The sequence below is a fragment of the Agelaius phoeniceus genome, chromosome 5, assembly GCF_051311805.1.
Source record: "Agelaius phoeniceus isolate bAgePho1 chromosome 5, bAgePho1.hap1, whole genome shotgun sequence".
Classification (NCBI taxonomy): Eukaryota; Metazoa; Chordata; class Aves; order Passeriformes; family Icteridae; genus Agelaius; species Agelaius phoeniceus.
This window is the reverse complement of record NC_135269.1, coordinates 24,155,651-24,178,221: the sequence shown is the minus strand read 5'-3', so window position 1 is coordinate 24,178,221 and position 22,571 is coordinate 24,155,651. Positions and strand designations below refer to the sequence as shown.

General features: G+C 42.1%; 1 protein-coding gene across 14 annotated transcripts in view; it reads right to left on the bottom strand.

Moving 5' to 3' along the window:
* TNRC6B (trinucleotide repeat containing adaptor 6B) overlaps window positions 1-12,694 on the bottom strand; it is a 132,165-nt gene extending 119,471 nt beyond the window's left edge. For 6 of the 14 annotated variants that reach the window (XM_077178599.1, XM_077178606.1, XM_077178613.1 and 3 more), the window contains exons 1-2: window positions 12,488-12,693; window positions 276-348 (exon numbers count right to left, since the gene is read on the bottom strand). The gene's annotated coding sequence lies outside the window, so the exon portion shown is untranslated. Of the gene's footprint in view, window positions 1-230; window positions 250-275; window positions 349-12,068; window positions 12,209-12,487 lie in introns of those variants that run through there. The other 8 variants (XM_077178594.1, XM_077178598.1, XM_077178596.1 and 5 more) reach the window with 4 other exon arrangements.
* Window positions 12,695-22,571: the final 9,877 nt, after the last annotated feature.

Genomic DNA, 22,571 nt, shown 5'->3' with positions numbered 1-22,571 from the left:
AGGAAATAATCACTTACCAATTCCAGCGAGTTAAAAAATCTCAACATAACTAATTTTTAAAGAAAGTGATACATCACACATATCAACTTCAGTTTACAAAAACAAATCACATCAGGCAGTAACAAACTTTACACACAAACCCACAGGAAATAACGCACTAGAAAGCACATGAATACAGATCTACATCCTACAGTATCTTAAGAACCAGAATAGGCTATTGCTCTTCTCACCTCCAACTTTCACGATCACAATACTGAGCTTTGGTTGATTTTTACCTTTGACAGTTTCCAAGGGCTGCCAAAGCCCACAAGGATCCGTCCTGGCTACATTCAGTGCAAAAACAAAACCCTAAAAGGAGACAAAAAAAAAAAATTGAAACGTCAATCAACTGTGGTCATTAGTAAATTTAAAACAAATATAAAAACAAAAGTCAGCTGTCTCCAAAGCTCAGCAAACCTAGGTGCACAGAAATGAAAGGAATAGGCTGCCATCAGGAAAATATTTTCTTAAAATTCTCCCCACAACCTCACATCCAAATCTGGAAAAACAGTAAACACTGGTAGCATGTGTAAGAGAATCTCCTACTGACGTTGAGATACAACAGAACAGTAGGAGGCTCTAGAAACATAATTTCTATTCACAACTGGGAAAAACATGCAGTGAAACTGGTTTCTTGTACAGGAACTGAGAGAACACACATAAGCGTGCTTCCTTGCAGTCAAGGGAAGAGATTACATAATCCTACATCAACTCCTGAATATTAAATATTATGTGTAAAAATGAGTCCCATACCTACCAACTGTCAGGTATTTAATCCTATTTTGAAAGAGTAACATAGCAGCACTGCACTGGCTTACAATCATGCCCATTTCAAATCATACACAGCTAGTATTAAATACTTCAGTTTTGGTTTTGCAAAACATAACCAAGCTCCAGGAATTAAAAGAAGTCCAGAACCATCAGTTTACCATTATACATCCAAGTTAACATCACTAAAATCTAAATTATTCCAGTTGCTTTGTTGTAGGACATATAAACAAATGTCGCTTTTCTAAATTCACTGCATCATACTACTCCTTAATGTGCAACATTATTTAGGAACAAAGCATTCCTGTCATTGGACTAACTGCCATAAACTGAGTTAATTTTTTTTTCCTGATCTTCTAGCATTAGCTAAGAGCTTTCTGGGAATGATTTCCATTCAAACAATTTCTGACTAGAAAATACATTTGGTGACAAAAGAGAGTCTTACCTGCCACAGTGGTTTACCTGTCCCTTTGCTAGTGAGTAAAGGTTTTACAGATACAAACTTTAATTTTGAACTTGATTCTGATTTATGCTGTGGGGTGATTCTGATAAAGCAACCAAGAGCACACTCTGCTCAAAAGGCCTCAAGATGTCTTAAAACATCATACAAAAATCAGCTGCTGATGTAAATAAACAAAAACATCCCATACTCAATGAGGATATGGGAAGTTGGCTTCAAGTCATTCACAACTTCAAAACAACACAGAAATATTTCATGGTTTTTCATCCACAGCACAGCAGCAGTGCAAGTCATGATTTACTATAAAAATTACCCAGGACAATCCAGGTCTCACTGTGATAGTAATTTTCCACTACACTTTTCAAGGCTGAAGATGGAAACACAACTTGTAACCAAGTAATTTGGTAGAAGGAGAGATATTACTGCTGTTTGAGAAGAGGATTTGCAACCTCTTTATTTCACATGGTTTAGAACAATCTCTTTGCATTACTTAGGTGGAAGGAAATCCAGGAAGGATTAGTACTTCAAGGAAAAACGAACTAAAGATATCACTCTAAACAAAGAAGCTGAGAGGAATGGGAAAAGACAGAAATCCTCAATCTCTCATGGAAAAAAAATCCAGAGGAATATTCAGGAAGGGCAGTCACATATCCCACAAAATCACTATGGTGTTCTACAGCAAAACATGCCATGAGAAAGGGTGTCCATTATGTTTAATTTAGCATTGGCTGCACAACTTCATTTTTTGTTCTGCATTTAATTCTTTGCACAGATGTTTTTGGTAACATATGGAAAATGTTTCAGCTGTTCATGTAGATATGACACAAGTACTTTTAACAAGATAAATAGCTGTAACTTGGAATAGATACATTACTCTGTACTGCTCTTCTAAAGTAACATGAGAACAGAAGGACCAAAAAGAAGTTAAAAACCTATACGAACAAAACACAAGTCTCATTTCACAGCATTTAAGTCCTTTTACATGAACAATTCAAATACAAACCATTTCATAAAACAGAGTCGTCCTGAAGATGTCATGGGGTTTAAAAAGGACAACTACAGAACATGATCTACTCAAGAAAATCCAATCATTAATGAATTTGTCGTTTTTTCTCATTAAACAATATCACCCTTTTTGATTCATCATGAAGGGAGACATGTGAAACATGCAAAGGGATACTTCTCAAATGGTCCTAAATCAGACTTTCAGTTTAGAAAATCCTGGCTCTAGCCTTTGAGTCTAAAGACAGTCTTGAAACCTAAGGACAGAATACTTCATCATCACCTTCCCAGTGTTCCAAATCTTTTACATAAAGAACATTTAAGGTGCTAAATGTTTCTCCTCCCACTTAAGGAAAAGCAAACTGATAAACTTATTTAGAAAAATGTTTTGCTTACACATTTTGCCACTTTCTACTGTACAAAGCAGCACAAACCTCACTTCTTTTCTGCTCATACTGGTTAGGCTAAAGAATCCATTAAAGATTACAGCGAACATAAAAGGTATTTGTCCTCACTTTGCTACAGCAACCTATTCTACACTACATACACTACACATCACTTCTAAACTGTAATCAAGATTACATCCCAACTATAATCAGCCAAAGGCTGCCAAGTGGTTAAGTTTTCCAAAGTCCTTTGTGCTTTGTTCCACCCTGTATTTTCACTGTGACTGAAGCATATACACACACACATTTATGTACATATACGTGTGTAGATACAATATACGTATGTAACAAAACATCCTCAAAATTATTTCTACTTTTTCTCTTCAAGACTGTCAATACTCTACACCACATTATTTATGGGAACTATCAAACTGAGGTTGTTGGGAGTACCGTGTTTTAACTGACTGATGGCATCTTCTGAACAGCCAGCATCACAGTAAGAGTTATGGTGATACCTGGAGCAGCAAGGAATTAAAACATAGTGAGTTGAGAATACCAGCTGCTTTTTACACTCCACATCAAAGTTTAACCACTCAAGAGATTAGTTTTGCAAAGTTGGAAACAAATTACAACTTAAAAAAAACCACAAACAAACAAGCATTTATTTCAGGGCATTTGCAAAGTGACAAAGTCTTCAGAATACAGAGGACCAGAGTTTTCTAAGGACAGGTGAAGAGTGGATGTTATATTAGACCAAAGACATGAAGCATTTTTCTCCATCTTAAGCAAAACGTTGTGATGAGTGAGAAGCCTGCTTCTCAACAGCTCAACTTTAAACCTGAAAGCTATAAATAACTCCTTTACTGCTGATAATCCCAAGAGAATCCTCCTGCCAGATTATTCATACCACTAAAGTCAACTCAAGATCGAAGGTTTCCTTTTGAACCCCCAGTAACACTCCTCAAGTCCCATACTGCAGTATGTTTATCAAACCCAGCAGCAGTAACTAAATTAAAACTGATAAGGTGGTAAGCAGCCTTGTGCAGAGCAAAGGGGGAACGGTGCTTATTCACTGACAGCAGCAATTACAAGAGCTAAAGACAACATTACTGAAAATCATTCACATGCAGGACAGGATTGGAAGATACTGTACCTTTTAAACTACCTAGTTCTCAATCTTCCTGGATTTAATTAGAAGAGTATGGAAGTTTCCTAGGTTAAAACTATCCTTTTGCTTTGTTTGCTTTTACAAGAAGAGCTGTGTTGTTAAGGAATTCACACCAGAATGGCAATACCAGTGCTAAGTCCTCCAGCAGCCATGGAGGCAGACAGGCATCTCCAGCTGCAGAGAAAGGCTCTGGGTCCCGGCACTGCATCCTGTAACACAGCCTCGGGCAGAAGATTATGGCCAGGCTGAGCCAGGACACGGCCAGGAGGAAGGCCAGGGGATTGTGATGGAGAATGAAGCTTAAGTCACAATCTGCTTTTTCTGCTTTTTAAACTTCACTCTTTTATAGCTTACACCCTGAAATTTTCCAAAATAATGATCCATATTTATCTCACTTCTAATGATTAATAACAGAGAGGTTCTCTTATACAAGGACATTTTGACTTCTCACTAACATGATTATACATGCAGAGAAGTCCAAGATCTCAGCACTATTATTGTCAAAGAAAACAAATGCTGAGCTGTTAAGCAAATAATTCTAAACTATAATTGCAAACACCAACTTTGAACATAACCAGCTGCCAAATAGAACTTCATCAATATTTATAGCGTGACATCAGTCTGAATTGTACTTTTCAGCTATTTCGGCACCTAAGAAAGGAACAGGAAGCTAATTTTCAAAAATCTGTTTTATATTCAACAAAGCTTTTTCTTCAAAGAAATGAGGCAACACACTCATTCTTATGGCTCATTTATAAATTTAAAAACACAATACAAATTATTACCTATACAATGCTAGTCCTCAACACTGCAATCTTTGCTGAACATGTTTAGTTAGTACTACTGAATTTGGAACTACTAACAAGAAGAACTTCAGACCTGCTCAACTATGTGTGAGGTCAGGGCCCTAAATGTTCAGTCTTTTGGCACGAAAAGAGTTCTTCAACTTTCGCATCTTATTTCCTCTGAAACTGCCATTTAAAAAAAAAAGTCACCCAGTTTACTATTGCAACCAAAACCATAAAAGTCTGCCTTTAGGCTACCTACTTGAACTACATGACAACTGATTTTCACTGTCAAGCTCTCACACCACATTTAAAAACTCATCTCTTGAAAGTTGCTCCTAGTTTGGAATGTTCTTCACTTACACGTTACTTTTTGTTCATCCTTTATTAAATTTGAAATGCAGTAACACAAAACCTCAATTATTTTTTGTCCAAACTTCCAAAGACTAAAGTTACTTTCAGTTTATTTACATACCCAGCTGTGGCAGGGGTGAGATAAGCTGATATGCAGTATCCATACACAAGGCAGCACCAGTTTATCTAGCTACCTTCAAATGGTGAAAGCAACATGATCCAGCATTGGTTAAGTACAGGGTTAGGTCTGGAGAGGGAAGGGACTAGTTATGTCACTGTATTCTTGCCCTCAGGCCACCACAATGTAACACTGTCGGGAGCATTTTCCTTTGCTTATTAGACAATGTTAAAAAGTATTTGATACAATGGGACTTCTATCTGTTTTCTCCACAGTCTAATTCAGTTTACAATCAACAGGAAGCTTCTCTCAATATGAAGCTCTTTTCCACAATACATAAATTGCCAGGGACAGGGAAGAGAAAGCTGGACTTTGAATATGAAAGAACCAGAGCAGTTAACTTCCAACAAATGAAAGTATTATCAGCCAGTTTTGGTTGTGCGTCTGAGTACTCCAAAAATTAAAAGGGCCAAGCAAAGAAAATTATGGGCAGCTAATCTACAACAACTATGGAGTTTAAAAAATGTGAGGAAAAGCCTAGCTTTGCAATAAAATACATCTTCCCCCTTTTCAAGTACCATTTATCAAAGTGAGTGCCATCAGAAACATAGGCAACCTCCCCTAAGCATTTATTAAATATAACAGAAACACCGAACACCAACTAAAATCTCCACCTGTTCTTCGGGCTGCCACCACACCAGCTGCAGAAAGTAGACGAGCAGATCCTGAAGCACCCAAACATTTATCTAAGCAAAACACACAGCTATAATAATAAAATCTCAATTTTAGCTTTACTATTGCACCTTGCCTTGAAGGGATAAGAACATGAGCTGAGCCTGTAGGAAATCATTAAAAAAAAGACACTTATTATGAGGGGGAGGGAAATACTATAGTATTATAGGGAATAGTAAAGACAAGATCCATTTTAAATGTGAGAATCCATTTCAAATGTGAGAAAATGTTAAGTATTGATTTGTTTTTGCAGTGTCAATGAAAAATGGTATGAATCTTAATGAACAGTCACAAATAAGCACTGTGGCTTGACTCTCATTTTTGTTCTCTTCAAAAGAAGACTCATCTGCATTTTAATTTGTCAGAATAGACATCTGATACAACACAACTCAAACCTGATAATGCAGAATCTTGGCCATTTGACAAACAAAAATACCAAAAATTTAATTTTAAATAAATTTTTCTCAGAATCCAAATACATATGGAAGGATAAGAATTTAAATTACAATGGTTGTAACAGTAAAATATCCTGCATAGACACACACTGGTGCCAAAGCACTCTTTTTTTAGCTCCTTACTTGAAGCAGTTAAGTGGAACTTAAAAAAACAAACTAAACCTCCAAAATAAAACCCCCAAACATCCTTATCAGAATAAACACATTCCCAACACAGAGTGAAACTGCTATATTTACAGCAATGTAAGAATGCTATTATAATAACACTATTACATCTAGGAAAAATCTCAATACATAAAAATCCCAGAGAGGGTCACAAGAAAAGACACTAAACCCCATAAAAGTAGATGAAAATGCTTAAAAGCAACTATTTAGAGCAATATGTATTATGGCCTTCTCCCTTAAAGGGATTTTGGGCTGCTTCAGATCAAGGATGGATCATAATTCATTCTGAAGTATATTTTGATCTTTGTAGGAAGCTGGTGTGAGGGGACACATTCTCTTCCTCTATCTCAGAGGCAAATTTTTAAATCAAAATATTATCCTAACACTTTTCCCCAAGTTCCTCATCATTCCTCATGCTAGCTGCACTCTCTAATACTATTAACTTACTGTTTCTCAAGTCCCAGTGTGCAAGCAACAGAAACCTCAGAGGTTTGAAATAATGTTTCACTATTATGGTAAAGTAAGTGAGTGTATAGGCGATTTAATCTTCTACAAAATCTAACTTCTGGAAAAGCTTTTAAATCACAAAGTTACTGTACTGTTGTAAAAAAAGCAGAATATACTGTCAGCTGTAATAAGAAAATGTACTCTGTGTACATCTTCTCCAGAAAGAGACATCAGATTATTTCTAAGGATCCTCAAATGTGCCAGGAGAGAGCTAAAAGGTCCTCAAATGTCCAGGAAAGAACCTTTAAACATGGGTTAAAACCCAGCTCTCTTCAGCTCCTAAAACACAGAAGTTCCTAACTCGAGGTCACTGACACCAGGGCTGAGTAATTTGTATCTCTTGGCTGTAAGAAGCAGTGAGATGAGAGGACCTACTCCCATTATCATTGGTGGATCACCCTAAGGCCAAAATAGATTTATCCATAGTAGACTGGCAAGTCCTTGAAGAGTTCCTTCTCTTTCCCAGAGGTGGGTTTCCTATCTTTCCTACCACTCGTGTGGTACTGTTGTGAGACTTGTGCAGAGAAGTCACAGGGCCAGGGTAGTTGGTAATGAGATTGCCACGGAGCAGCCCAGCAGTTCCTTAGCCCTGACCATGTGGAGACCTATCAGACCAGTCCTAAAACAAGAAGGGCAGCAAAAACCTTTCCAAACATTCAGCTTCTGGATTTAAAATCATACATTTAATTTAATTAGTGAAATTCTCTCACAAAGTCTGCTTTTGCCACATGAACAACACATAAGTGAACTGCAGGTACAACCAGTGCTTGTGGTAAGAAAACAGGAGGGACTCGAGTAGGAAAAAAACCCCTGCAACCCTAGGATACAAGAGGATCAGAGGAACAGGAAGAAGCATTTCCAACAGGCAAAACAGAGGCTAGAATCTGAAAAATCTTCAAACTTACCAGAAGAAAGCCAACACTATTTGTAAAAACTACGTTCTTTGTAGACTACCACTAAATCAAAGGGCATAAATTTCTCCTGTTACAGAACAGACTTTACTAACGAAAAACCCAACACACTACTGAAAAATTCTGCCAGGTTGTTTTTCTTTATAGCACTTTTTATGACACTGTCAAGAGTCATGATAAAAGTATAGAAATTAAATGCAAGTAAAAACATCAATGACTTTTACTTCATTACTCATTTAGATGGATTAGAGGACTTCCCCTCATACAAGCAACATGATATCGTTGTATCGTCTTTTGACTAATCCTCTGTCAGGCTATCTAAAATTATCAACTCTTTGTTTTGCAACTTTGCTTATCCTTTCATCTGCTAATTAGCTTTCCAGCCTCCCAAATTCTGTCTAACATGGTCAAAATATACCAACTTCCAGGTTATTTTTTACACATTTATTATGACCTGAATCCTGTAGTACACAGCACAAGTGCTGCCTTATGATACCTCCCATTTCTCCTGACGAGGAGGATGTTACTCCACAGACCCAAAAGCTAAACTGGCTAAGAGCTGCTTTCAGGTCCATTTTACTTTTTTAAGTAGATATTTTAAAAAATTTAAACAGTGTTAAGTCTCAGATAGAACATTAACTTGCTTCCCAGATTTTCTCACAGAGGAACTATTGAGTTTTTTCTGATCCACAGACATTAAATCAGGAAATACATGCACCATATCCAATTTCAGAACTACTAAAGCTGGCAGGGCCCAGAAACGCAATCCGTACTGACTAGCTGAAACTGGAAAAGGTCATCTCCATAGCTCACTACATGGTAAACACGGAGAACATCCAAACTCCAACCACAACCCTCACGCTGATGAAAACTTAAAAACCTCAGAACATTCCCCTACAACATGATGCAAACCATAATAAGTGTAAAAACACCCTCTCCCTCTAACCGCTATAAGAAGGCAAAGGGAAAAAACAAATTTAACATACTCACTGCCTACTGCTCTAAAGGAGAAAAAATAAGTGACACCAACGCCTTCCAGCAAAGCATATTTACTTCCCTGAAGAAATAAAAAATAATGAGTAGAAGTGCAACACAAAGAAGGCATGAGCAGAAGAGAAATGTAAGGAAGCATAAGAGTTTTATTATCCGCTGAAAGGGCCAGGGAACAGCAGTCAGAATATCCTGATTACTCTCACCCCGGTCACCTCGGTCACCTCGCAAGCTGAAATACCAGCAGGCAACTACTTGTCTGACAGTGACAGCTGGCCCAAGTACCAAAAAGTGCCCCTATTTTTATTAGCAGAGAGTAGCCAAAAGTTTTGTTTGGATTCACAAGAAATTAACATGAATTCTTCAGTCCATATTCCACACTCTGTTTGCTATCAAGAACAAGCAACCTTACGATATATGTTTTATCTGAAAATGGAGGAAGACAGTAAATGCTAAGCTGAGGAAGACTTAGCAAGAATACATGTATTTTTCTACCACAACTGGTCAAACCATTAGAAATGCATGTTACTGTCTGCTCAACATCTCTGTGCTAGGTTCTTGCAATTAGAACTGACGACTGACATTCCCTTGCTATTCTTTCCCTAAGACAGTGAAACATTTCATTATTAAAATTTCTGAAAATGGAAGAAACAGACCATTAAAAGCAAATCCAGAGCAAATACATTTTATAAGCAGAGGTGACAGAAAACTCTTCGTTTTAAAGAAAACCAGTGGTACATATGTGCTAGTATCAGGTACTTCCCTCCTTTATCTACGTGTTAAACACGCTTAATTTATCATGTGAAAATAAACAACGCCAGTTCTTCACAAAAACTCATCTACTGACCCAAACTACACACAGGTTAAAGCTGAGTGAAGAACAACTAATGATAAAGAACTGAATAACTGTAAAATGCTAGGTATGCTGTAAGTAGAAGTATTGCAGAATTTGTGAATCTGATAGCAGCACTATGAGCAATGACTGAGGAAAGCCATTGCAAAGAAACTGGAAAATGACTGTTAGTTTTTATTACTGCACAAGGCAGACAATATTTATGTATAATGATTTCCAAGAAAATAAACACAATAATGGCAGTAAGTGACTAGAACAGACTGCATCCAAGCATTTTGCAGAAAATGGAAATAGAGTAACCAAACCATTAAGCAGACTATTAATAAACTCATTCAAGTCAATAACTAAGCTTCTTAGACTTATTCTATGATCTCCAGTTCCTACTGCTTAATTGTAAATCCAATCTCTTCTGTGAGCAGAAGTACACCAGCTTCACCAGAGGGGGAAAAAAATAATTCAAAAACCCCAGAGAACAAACCCCATTTGAACATATTTTCAAATTACTATTTTAATAGCAGTTCTTCAATTCTTTCCAGCATTCTGGCTCCAGCTATTCTGTTCTAGATGCAGCTATCTCTACATATGATTTTTATTATGCATTATTCTGCAAAAAATTAATTTCTAATCTCTTAGTTACTATGATAGGAGGCAGATCTAAGGTAAAATACACTACCTCAGAGCTACACAAAATTCTCTCCTGGAGCTTCCTCCTCTGAAGTCATCCTCCAACATCAAGTTTTAATGATGAAATAAGCATCACCAAGCAAAACTACGACATACACTCAAACTAGATGCTTTATTGGACTATTCTATCACGCAAACACTGGCAGATTAAGCTTTGTCAAGATTTCTATGTCCAAACGTTTGAACTTATTATTGAAATGAAAGTGTAGATCTCTAGCTAAATTTGCAGATATACAGAAACTGGAATAATGCATTAATTGAAAAGTCTGCCTAATCAAGAGACACTGACTGGTTTATCATTGCATTTTACCAGGACTTCCATATTACAGGATTCAGGTGATTCCCTGTAAGCATCCCAATAACATTTTGCCCATCAGCACATATGCAGTATAGCAAAACAAGATAAATGTCTAATGATGACCTCACCTACTCTCTACTAAGACACACGTGCCTGTACCTTACTGCCCCAAAACCTCACAGCAGAAAATCTAATACACAGCTAACACCTCTCTGGGCTCCCTTCCCCCATGTCCAGCCTCAACTTTTTGCAGGGTGATTTCTTCACTGGGGAATTGTCTAGTTACATCTGCAACTCAGTAAAACTCAGGTGAAAAGTCACTCCTGCAAAACCCTCCCCCGAGATACATCTACCCAGCAGACCCTGCATGATCCAGGGCTCATGTAGAAAAACTGGAGCTTATCTTTTAGCTCGGGGCCTTGGGTAATGCAGCAGATGAGAGCATTCACTCACATCTCAACAGAGCTCAAATGCTCAGCGCATTCCAAGGAATCTGCACCCTTAGAGAGTCACCGCAGGAGAGGAGGGCATTGCTGAGCAACTTTACTGTGGACAAGCTAACTACAAAGCTGCTTGAACTTGTGCACATATTTAATAACCCTATGAATCAAAGTTATCACCTCTGCAACACTTGTAGCAGGAACTAATTTCCAAAATCCATTCATATGGATGGCGATATTACTGGAAAACACTAGGTAAAACAGACCTTTCAAATACAACCCCCAAAGACCTACCTACCTACCTATCTTGCAGAAAAAGTCACAGTTTTGGTAGAGGTTGTAAACTTGACAACGGTTGTAGATGTCAACGACAACATCGTACCTTTTGTAGAGGTTGTAAACTGAACGCCAGCAAGTCATGATTTAAAAATAGTAATTAATGGATTGTAAAAACGTTAACTTTACAAAGAGGTATTTTAACAAATGTTCATAAGGTTAGTGAAACGTTACCATGGAAAAACAAGCACTGTTTACATCAGAAAGCATCTCTACTTTAGCTAGGAAAACACTTTGTTGAGTCTTTGGTTTATTCAACAAGCCTCAGCTGTATGCTGTAGTAGATCCTCCTACATGCACTTTCACGAAGCAGATCTGAGCTTGCAAGATACCACGCTGCAAGCAGCGCTTATCCACAGCCAGCGAAGCGTCTCCAGAAACAAACATTCCTTCATCTTGCTACAAACAGCTGGGGAAACTTTTTTTCCCCCCCTAGGACACACCTCTGAACACGGTCACTCTTCCCACCCACCCATCGTATATACACACACATTTTCACCAGCATCACGTACCGCTGTTTGCAGCGGTACCAACGCAACCTCGGCTCTGTCCCCACACTACAGCACTTTTTTTCCCCATCCACACAAGGGCTCCTCGGAGTGTTTCCGCCGCCGTACCTCCTGCCCGGCCTGGGTGATCCGGCGGGCGGGCGGCGGGCTCTCCCCCGGGGCCCTGTGTGGAGCGGGAGGGGGCGGCGGGGGGCACCGGGGCGCAGCCGCGGCGCACGGCGACCGCACGTGAGGCGAGGAGGGGGCAGCGCTCGCTCGGCTGTGCCCCGGGACAGGCGCTCGGCGGGATCGGGGCGGGCGCAGCGGCCGCTCCGCCACCGCCGGGGCAGCGCCCTTGAGCCGCCGCCGCTCGGGGCCCCTCCCGCCGGCCCGGCCCCCCCGTCCCTCCCCCGCCCCGCGGCACCGCGGCCCGGCGCCAGAGGCCCCTCAGAGGCGGCGCGAGGGTCCGCAGGGCGGGAAGGGCTGCCAGGGAGTCCCGCGGCGGGAGCCGGGATGGGGAATAGGTGGGGGGCCCGTCCCGCACTCACCGCCGAGGCGCCGCCGCGGTGCGCTGAGCCCCCGTTCTTCTCAGTGCCGGGGGCGGCTCCGCCCGCCCGGGAAACACGAACCCCAGGAAGCAAAAGGCGAAGAAGCTGCGAAAAGCGTACCCCCCCCCGCTCCGCCGGCGCCGCCAAAAAAACACCACCGGGGGGGGGAAAAAAAAAAACCAAAACCAAACTTTCCTCGCCGCCGTCTCTCCCTCCCCCGAGGAGCACGAACCCAAACACACCGGGACACGCCCCCGCACCGCCCCTCGCACCGCCCATTGGACGGCGCCCCGCCGACCCCCACGCTGATTGGTCACCCTGCCTGCTCGTCTTCTCCTTCCGCTCCCCTTTCCGCCCCTTCACGCTGTCCATTGGGAAGAGTCTCGGGGATCTCTCCGTCCATTAGCCAGAACGCATGTCAATCACGGAGGAGCACCGCCTCTTGGCGCTTTTGATTGGGTTCTCGCGTCACTACACGCCCGCCGATTGGCTGCATTTGCTGGCTGTCACCGGTTAGCGTTGCCCCCCCCCTTCACATCCCTCACTGGCTCCCGCCCCTTCTTCCTCTGCCAGTTAGGTGCGAGATTTGCCCCTTAAATGGGGTACTCGCGCGCCCGCTTCTACTTGTCCCGCCCTTCCGCCCTACGGATTGGGCTGTGGGTCGCACCCTCCGACTCCATTAGAGAACGAATGTGCCCGTTACACCGTAACAACGCGGAGACCCGCCCACCGAGCCGCGCTCCTCGGCGCCCCCTGGGACCCTCCTCAGCCGAGGCGAGGTTACGTCGGTTTGTGCACTCATGTGCCGGCCGCATGGGCGGGGCGCCGTGACGGGCACAGGCGATAGGGATTATGGCCGCGGCTGTAGCCGCTCAGCGGCGCCGCGACACGGCACCAACGCCACACTGCCCGCCGCCCCCAGCGACATCTCCGCTCCGCCCCGCCCCTCCGCGTGCACGCGCGACATCTATTGGGCAGGAGAGGTGTCAGTCATGCAGCTCGCGAAGCTCATTGGTCGTTGCCCGACGCCTGCGCAGCCAACCGGCGACCGCCCCCTGATGTCACCCTCCGGATGACACAGCAACCGTGGGCTGGGGGTGGGGAAAGGCAGGACCGTGCCTTTGATTGGTTGGTTCACTGTCAATCTCCCTGGAGGGAGGACGGTGGGCGGGGTGATGGCCCGTGCCCGCCGCTCCCCACGTGGCTCGGGCATCTGCGCACGTGACAGGGGCCCGCGACCGGGAAAACTTGTGGAAAAGGAATTTGCCGTGACCGCGGCGTCATTGCTCAATCCAATCGTTACAAACACACGCTAATCTTCATTATTCCTGCAGTGGGCCCAGCCAGAAACTGCGGGGTGGGGGTGGTGGGTGCGAGGCTGAGGCAGGAGCGGGCCCGGAGACGCTTCCCTGGGAGGTGGCGTGAAGGCCGCGATGAGCAGCCATGTTAGCCCCGGGCTGCAGAGCGGGCGGGCGGCAGCGCTGCGGGAGCGCAGGACGGCAAAGACAAAACGGGAGGTGCATCAGCAGGAATTAGCAGGTGCATGGCACCAGGGATTAGCAGGGCGCAATAGCAGGGCCAGAGGAGCATTGAGACAGCGCTCAGGGGAGTGCATGGATAACAGAAGCCTGTGGAGGATAAACTGGGGCCAGAGGTTCTCCTTGTACCGAATTTCTATGCTCGATCTCATTCTCCAGCATATTTGAGGACTGCTGTTCCATTGATTAGTGTCGCTTCCTGACCTCGCCCAGGGCTGCCAGCCAGTGCAATGTTTCCATTTGATCTCCTCGGGAGAATCCTGTTACAGCCTGACCAGCAGAGCCCTGGAGCAGCTGAACACAGAACTCGAGGGATGCGATGTGCCTGTCAAGTTAGTAAACGGGTCTGGGGGGGTTCGGTGAAAACGTGCTCTTCTTCTGCCCTTCACAGGTTAGTCACCAGCAGGAGGGACAGCTGCCAGCACAGCAAAGCCACCTGTGCTAGTGGCACAGACAGCAGACAAGATCCCTGCAAACTCAGGCTGCACAAGTCAGTAAAGAGCATTGAATCCTTTGATGGCTTCTCCATTCAGTAATGGTAATTGATTTTTACATTGATTGGTGGGAAAACAGCCCCATTAATATGAATAAGATTTCATACTGGATATGCACATACTTGTTACTGTGGTGCTGTAAGGAATACAAAAGGCTCTGTATAAATCAATATGAATTAGTAATATAACTTTTGGATGCACTTTGCCTCTCCTCCTCATTGTTTATTCAATGTGTGGGAACGGTCTGTATCCTGTCTATCCACATGAAATTTTCATGTTGTAAGCAGAAATCACTAATACACCAAGAGTACGGGTTGCACACTTTGGGAGAGAAAGATCTGTCCAAGATGCTGACCTTATCTTTGCCATAAGTGAAAAACCAATAAAATAATTTCCCTCTTTAAATTCTCTTTCCCCTTATTGGTCTTCTTTTGTGAGTGTTTCTTCCCACATTTTGCTCAAGGTTTTGGTGTGCATATAGGAGCAAAAGATACCACTCTCCATTGTCCCTGTTTCACACTGCAAAACAAATTTGAGCTGTAGAAACCAAGCAGATTTTGTTGGTTTGTCTGAAGTTATAATGGATGACTCAGGAGTTCCCACCCAGGTTCACCTGTGGATTTGGAAGGAATCACAGCTCCCAGATAGGTTCTGGCTGTCATAAAGCCCAAATGCTGAGGAACAAAATAGTTCTTCCTGTTTTTTCATACCTCCCCACTACCAATCCTATCCAAAAACGGGACCAAGTTGGACAGTGACAGTGCATTTTTTCATCCACTGGGTGTCAGTATTACACTACCACTGTGCTGCCTTCCCAGGTGCTGGGAAAGGTTGGATTTCTTTGGGGTGAAATTCTTTCCTTTTTGGTAGAGAAGCGATGAGAAAAACCATTATAGCTTCGGGGAGTGGTCTCACTGCAATATGAGTGTCCACTTTTGCTACTGCAGAAATAGGCTGGGACCCTGCCTGTAGACATCCCAAATATCAAACTTCACACAGACTGCAGCCAGACAGACTTCAGAGTTGGGGTCAATCCACAGCCTTTTCACTCTTAGGTTATGAAAATGCATCATCTCTTCTTTTTTAAAATTAAGTTTATTTATTATAAATACTGCATCTGACAGGGAGACAATCTAGAAAAAGCCTGCATGAAGGTACTTCTCTAAACAAAGAGTGCTGCCAGCTTAGGACAGTTCTAGATGCAGGAATGAGAGAGGACAAGAATTTAGAAACAGCTTTGATATTTGGAATTTGTAATCAGGGTTTTTGACACTGGTTTATTATTTCCAAAAGTTCCATGACATGATTTTTTATAGGCTTGCTAGGTTTTTAAATCAATGTACCCAAATGAACTCTGGATAGTCAGTCACTAAAAACTACTGATATTATTAGAAAACACCTTTGCTAACCCTGCCCTTTTTTCTGCTTTGGATGCCCTAAGCAGCAGCTGGCTTGTGGGAAAGGACCCAACTACTTACCTGCATGGTGATTAAGAGAAAGGTTACTTTTTGGAAAGCCGTAGTCAGCTATGTGCTGATGCTCTTTATGGTTTCCTATGTTAAAATGTTTTCATGTGAAAGATAACATTTAACATGTGACGCAATGCTGTACTTTATCTGCGTCTAAAATGCAGGCAGCACTGAAAAAGAAGATTGCCATTGTTTAAAAGATGATTCATAGAAAAAGTAATGAAAGAATTGATGTTCTTTTGTTTTATATAAACACAGGCTGATTAGATTATTTTCTTACTTACATCTTTCCCCTGGAAGCTGCTTTTTAATCCATCCTTTTCTTAGAAGACTTCAGGGAAGTTTCAGCAGGCATATGGCATCAATCTACGAGGGGAATAAAACATAAATATTTACAAATATTTTGATCCTGTTTAAATACCTATTATCCTTATTTAAAAATATTTATCCTAATAATTGCTTTCAGCAGAGATACCTGCTAAAGATTCAGCATTTCCTATTTCCTTCAATTGAGTGGTGAGAGGTTTTCTCAGCCATTCTTGTGCATTCTTCATGGAACTTTTCAGGGAACAAGCAAGAGAGAGGAAGTAATACTTCATATGCCTGGGAGCTGTAAAGATCAGGATAGAAAAAAGGAATTTGTGTTTAAAATAGAGAAGAGCAGATTTCTACGCGATTATTTTTTCCTTTCTAAGCCACCCATAACAGCAAAGAAGAAACAGAAAAGAGCAATTTAAGTAAAAAGAAAGTAATGAATACTAGAATTAAGTTAAACAGCAAGAGGAAATTAGGGAGATGTCAGATGTAATTTTCAAATTTGTATGTTAGTCACGTGATTAGTGCTAACGTTCCTGCTTTACAAAAAAACTGTAAAAATATCTTTAATGACTGTAAGTGCTCAGGACCTGAGCTTTAAGTCCCAGTCAGACACCTCCACATCTCCAACTGTTCTTAATATAGTAGGCTTATTTTGACATTACCTATTTTTATGTGTCATACCCAGGAAAGACATGCAGCTGCAGTAGAAACAAGAGCAGTTTATGCATGATGTGGGCAAAGTGCTTAGCAGAAGTTTCAATTTGTTTTGCTGTCATGCTTGCATTATATTGTCGGAAGGAAAAGGGAGAAAGAATTTTGTCAGCCCACAGCTAAAGGGGAAAAATTATTAATATGATGGCAGTGGTTTTAAATAGAGAATAATTCATGATACAACTTAGTTTTGTTTTTCCTGGAGGCAAAATTAAAACAATGCTTCATTAACATTATTTGAAGCTATTTTAAATACAGCTATTTGCAGCAAAACAATGCTAACATGTGGAGGTTTTTTAATGAAAAAAACAGACAATTAGGAAAATGTTTTGAAAAATATTGTAATCTTTTATGCAGTCTCTTTTTGCCTTTTGTTTCCCCCACTATTTTCAGTCCTGACAGTGAACCAGCATGTGTATAGGAGTTACCAGCTAGCAGTTATGCTGAGGCTAGAAGTAGTGCAGCTCTTTAGACAAGATTTTAATTAACTTTTAACATTCCCATTCCACCAACTTGGTTTGAGCTATGATACTCAACATCAGTAGCAGCCTGTGCAAAACTGTTTTGAGCAGGCTTTAAATTCGGCCCCCTTTAGCTGAATTTAAAAGGAAAATGAAGTATTGATAGGTAAAAGCAATTATAACATCAGTTGTGTACCCATTTATGCCACCCAGCTCCATCCCAACAGAAAAATCAGGTTTTGAAGAAAAAAGAGGGCTGGGCACATTCCTGCTAGTTCCTTCCCTATGCTACAGGACATATATATATCTGCCCTTGCTCTTGCAAAAGGAAAATACCACACAGGTATGATCAATACTGATGCTGGGGAAAGCTCCCGCCTGTCCTTCTATACCAAACTCTTATTAGCACAGCAAGACCACAGGATTATTTTTTGTTTCTTAGATTATTATAATTATTATTTTCTGGGAGTTGTATCTGTGTAGTGATTTAAGATGGCAGCTTTCCAAGGCTTTGCTGTGGTTCTAAATTAATTGAGTATGCTGTTTAATTTTTTAACTCGAGCTTTTTCCTCATATTCAAAAGGGCTCCCGTTGTCCTTTATTATTAATGAGATCAAAGCAAGCAGAATGGCTGCCATTTCTCCTTAGTCTGGGAGTGAAACTATCCCTAGCAGAAAAGCACAGTGCTGTCTGCACTTGTCAGCAGCACTGAAAGCAACACCAACAGCAAAGCGTCTGCCTTCCTTTGGTCTGCTGAGCTGGACACAGACAGTGAGCAGCAATAATGCTCTACCAGAAAAGCAGATGAGGAAACAAGGATGGCACCCGCAGAGCAGGGGACAGACTGAAAAGTTACTGTGGGGTGGGGCAATGGACTGTGCAGAATGCAGGGTAGAAAACCTGAGGAGGAAAAGTAAAGTTTCCTTTTCTAATATGTGGAAAATCGTGCCTCCTCCAGGCAGCCCAGGCAAAAACCAAACAACAACAACAAACCCCCCCCAAAAAACAAACAAACAATCCCCCGCCAAAAAACCCCCTTCCAAACCACAAAAGTTACTATCAGTTTCAATTAGGAATTCAAAGATACAGTATAACTATTTGTACTGTCACACACTTTGGAATGTGGTTATATTATTCCCCCTTCATGGCTTCCTTCCCAAAGTTTCCAAAACTGGTGTTTCATGGGGAAGCATCCAGTTAGATTTTTATAAAAACCAAAACAGCAAAAAACTCACCAGAAATTCCATGCATATCTGAGTTTTAACTGGACAGCTCACTGACTCTTGCAAAGGAGCCAGAGTCCAGGGTGGCAGGACCTGAGGACAGAAAGTGAGAAAAATTCTGGAAAGGAGCATCATCAGTAAGACAGAGGAAAAAATCTGCTGAAAGACATCATAAAATTGAGATTGCTAGAAAAATGTGGTTACAGAATGAAGGTGATGGTGGGAAAAAATGTGGGGATCTTATGTGGCAGGGAGTGGGAAGCTCTTTGGGAGGTTTCTTGGATCGTGGACCAGCATTGCGTGCAGAAGGGCGTGTTCTGTCCTCTCCAGAGCTGCGCTCTCTCCTCGCCCCATCAGCTGCAGGGTGACCCTGGCCAAGACCCTGCAGAGAGAGGTGTGTGGGGAGGCAGAAGGGAGATGATGACAGCAGCAGGCTGTGAGTGCCAGGAAGAAGAGCTGTGGAGCCAAATGGCCCAGGGTCACCCTGTGTGAGGTGGTGTGAACCCTAAGGAGGGCGGCAGGAGCTGTTCCCATGATTTTGCCTCCAGCAGCTTGGGAACAAAGAGCAGCCACGCTGGGTGAGCCAAGCTCTTTTTTCTTTACTACTCAAAGCTGATTACCTGCAAACCCCATGACTCACTCACCGTCCCAGCTCTGCTTCTGCAACAGTTAGCAGCAAAGTCAACTCAGGTTTGTGAGTATGGCTTTCTGTGTCACCTCCTTAAGGGAAATCTGCCAGCAGCTTCCTTGTGGCTGTCATGGGATCAGTTCCTGGGAGTTCAAGGTGGGGCTGTGTGGGCAAAGCCCTCAGGACCACGCCTGGGAACAATTACTGGACCTCCTGGTACTGGGAGATGATATTTTTGGACACACTGATAAATTGTGTGCAGGCACCACTGGAGAAAAAAGACGCGTTTGCTCAGGAGCTACAACACTATTTGGTCTGCAGTCCTATTTTCTTTTTGCACGAGGAAGGAAAGGTGATCAAAATTGCAGTGGATTTCATCAAGCACAAATGGCCCTTCTAAAAACACCAGGTTCTCTCTTCCTCACTTCAGATAAACCCAGGGCTTTTCTCCTAGTCTTGCCCTAAAGAGACTTTTGGATTGGTAGAGGAAAGTCAACATTATATTGAGGCTAGTTTTCTTTTTTTTCCTGAAAGAGAGTAAAATGTTCTTTTATGACTGCAGTTCTGGATTCAAAGACCTTGCTAAAAAGAAAGTGTGTTCCCTCTCAAGGGCCCTCAGCAGCTCAGTTCTAGTCTGTTTTCTTCCTCTGCTTAGATCACACCTAATTTCTGCTGTTGGATTGCTTATTGTCACTGAGGATCTCACAGAGCCTAATCCAGGCCTGGTATCTGTGGTAACCTGTGGTCCTGCTTCCACGGGGTAGTGCTAATGCTCAAAGAGCAAGGTAAATATGCATTTAAGCTTCTTTTCCAAGATATTCCAGACCAGAGAGGTGTTCAAGAAGACAGGGAGACTATGTTTATTGAGGGAGCCCAACTCCTCCAGAAGACTTTCTGTTGCAGCAATTGCTTTTGCAGTAATATTCAATGCAAACACCCTACAGCGTTTCCAAGAGTGTCCTCATGTTAACAACATTGCTGTGCATGGGTGAATTCCCAATTACTTATACCAAGCACTACTTATGTGGAAGATTTTGAAACAAGATGGAACCTGCCTGGAACAACACCCTCATTTTGGCTCCAGGGTGCAGCATCTGTAGCTGGCGCCTGTGCTTGTCTGTCTCCCTCTTTGTTCTTGTGAGTCTGTCTCCTTGGATGCAAAGAGGAAGCTGGGTTGTCAGTAACTCCAGTTTAAATCCAGAGTAGCCCCACTGGGTGCAGGGAAATTAATTTACAGAAGCATAACTTTAGCTCTGTGGCTGAATCAACATCTTTAAAAGTGGTGTAGAAATTGGTGAGAAACCAGTAGAAGTAGTCCCAACTTTTCCTTCCAGAAAACTTTGATTTGTTGAAATGCTGCAGTCATAAATAGAGAACAAAGGAAGTGAATATATTACAGTGTCCTCATTGTAAAAGGGCAATGGCAGGTGCTTTGATAAACTAGGAGACAGGTCATTATTTCAGTGCAATGTCCGTCAGAACACCCGCCTACTGTAGCTCTCCAAAAAGTTATTTTTTAACTTCCTTCCTATGAGATTTGTTAGACTTTGAAGGAGAACATAAAACGAGTGGTAGCACAATTTACCAAGTCCTAGAAAAGTTATATTGGTGAATTGCCTTGCATTGTACTGAGGCAATGGACTAGATGACCTAGTGACCTTTCCCATTTCTAATGTCTATGATTATTGCTGTTATACCTCAGGACACTAAACAGAGACATTTTCTTCCTTTCAGTGGCAAAATGTCACTAATGGCCGTGCTAAATCAGAGCAATTGATCCTTCTGCAGATGTGTTGTGCACTTAGCAAGGCAGCTATAGATGATCACTCTTTGTTTAGATTTGCTGTTTTCTGTTTCTGTAGTGCAAGTGCTCAGTACAAGGGGACTGTCAGCCAAGGGAAAGATTTTCTGGTAGGAGATTAAGGATAACGAAGGAAATGGTTGCATGACCTATAAAGAGAGGATCATAAATATTGCAACAATAAAACCAATAGCTCCTTCAAAGTTTAAATAGCTTTTCTTTTCAAACACTTGAAATAAGTGCCCTTTTCCTAAGGTTGTCTAGCACCTACATGTTAAGGTTTCACACAGTTTCACCAAATATATTGTAACTTCTCAGGGAACTAGCTTTTTCTTTTAAATAATCTTTCTTTGTGGAAGCATCCCCTCCAAAAAAGTTTCATCCCAGGTACCTTTCCACTATTAGTGAAATTTCAGAAAAGCCAGAGCATAAAATAATAAAATAGCCCCTGCTGTGTTTCTTAACCACAACACCCACCAAGCAATGCAAGCAGGGACAAATAGAGTTCTGCCCTTTATATCCTAGCAGCAGCACTTACCTTTTCTTGCATCCTTGGGGGAACCTCAGACACAAGGGTCTGCCTCTATAAACCCTCAGTTAGAACATTTATACTCCTCACAATCCCAAATGTGTAAAAACCCCAGACCTGTGCTGCTGCAACCCTGCTGTCATAGACAACTGACATTCCTATTCCATACATGCTGGTGGTGTGAAAGACATAGCCTTTGTTTCTAATGCTTGGTGTAGGATCCAGCTCTGGAGTAAGCAGACTGCTCTCCTGTGTGCTCAGTCTTTTTTCCCCCCATTCTCCATGCTGCCATGGGTCTGTTGCCAGCTCAGGAGAAACAGAACCCAAAGTGTTCCAGCAGCTAGATCTCACAGACATGTTCCTGTTCCTTTGTTCCCCCGTGTTCTCACATACCTTTAGCTCATATATCTTACTCCTTGGGCACTTTTAAATGTAAGTATCACAGTAGCATCTTGATATTAGTGCTGCATCCTGCAATCAATTGGCTGTTGGTCTCATTGCAGAGAGCTAGAAAAAGCTCCATTGCATCCTTGCTGGAAAAGCCACTCCAGTCTGGGAAATCAAATAGCTGAAGAAACATGGGTGTTCATTCAACACGCAGCAGGCATGGGCCAAATCCACCCCCAAGCCCATGCAAAATGCTCATCAGTCCACAGCCCACTGGTGTAACATACTTTTCTTTCTTAGACATTGGAAATTTGCAACTCGGAAGCTCTTTTGCTTTAAATAAAGCAAAAAGACAAAGGCCCCCCTGAATAGAGTCAATACTCACAAATAGAAATATCCTTAACGTGACCTCCATGATCCTTCCCTGTGCTACTGGATGTAAATGCACTGAAATCAGCTCTCATTTTTTATGTTCTAGGTTTCAAGCTCTCTGTAATAGCCACAATCATCATTATGCAAATGTTG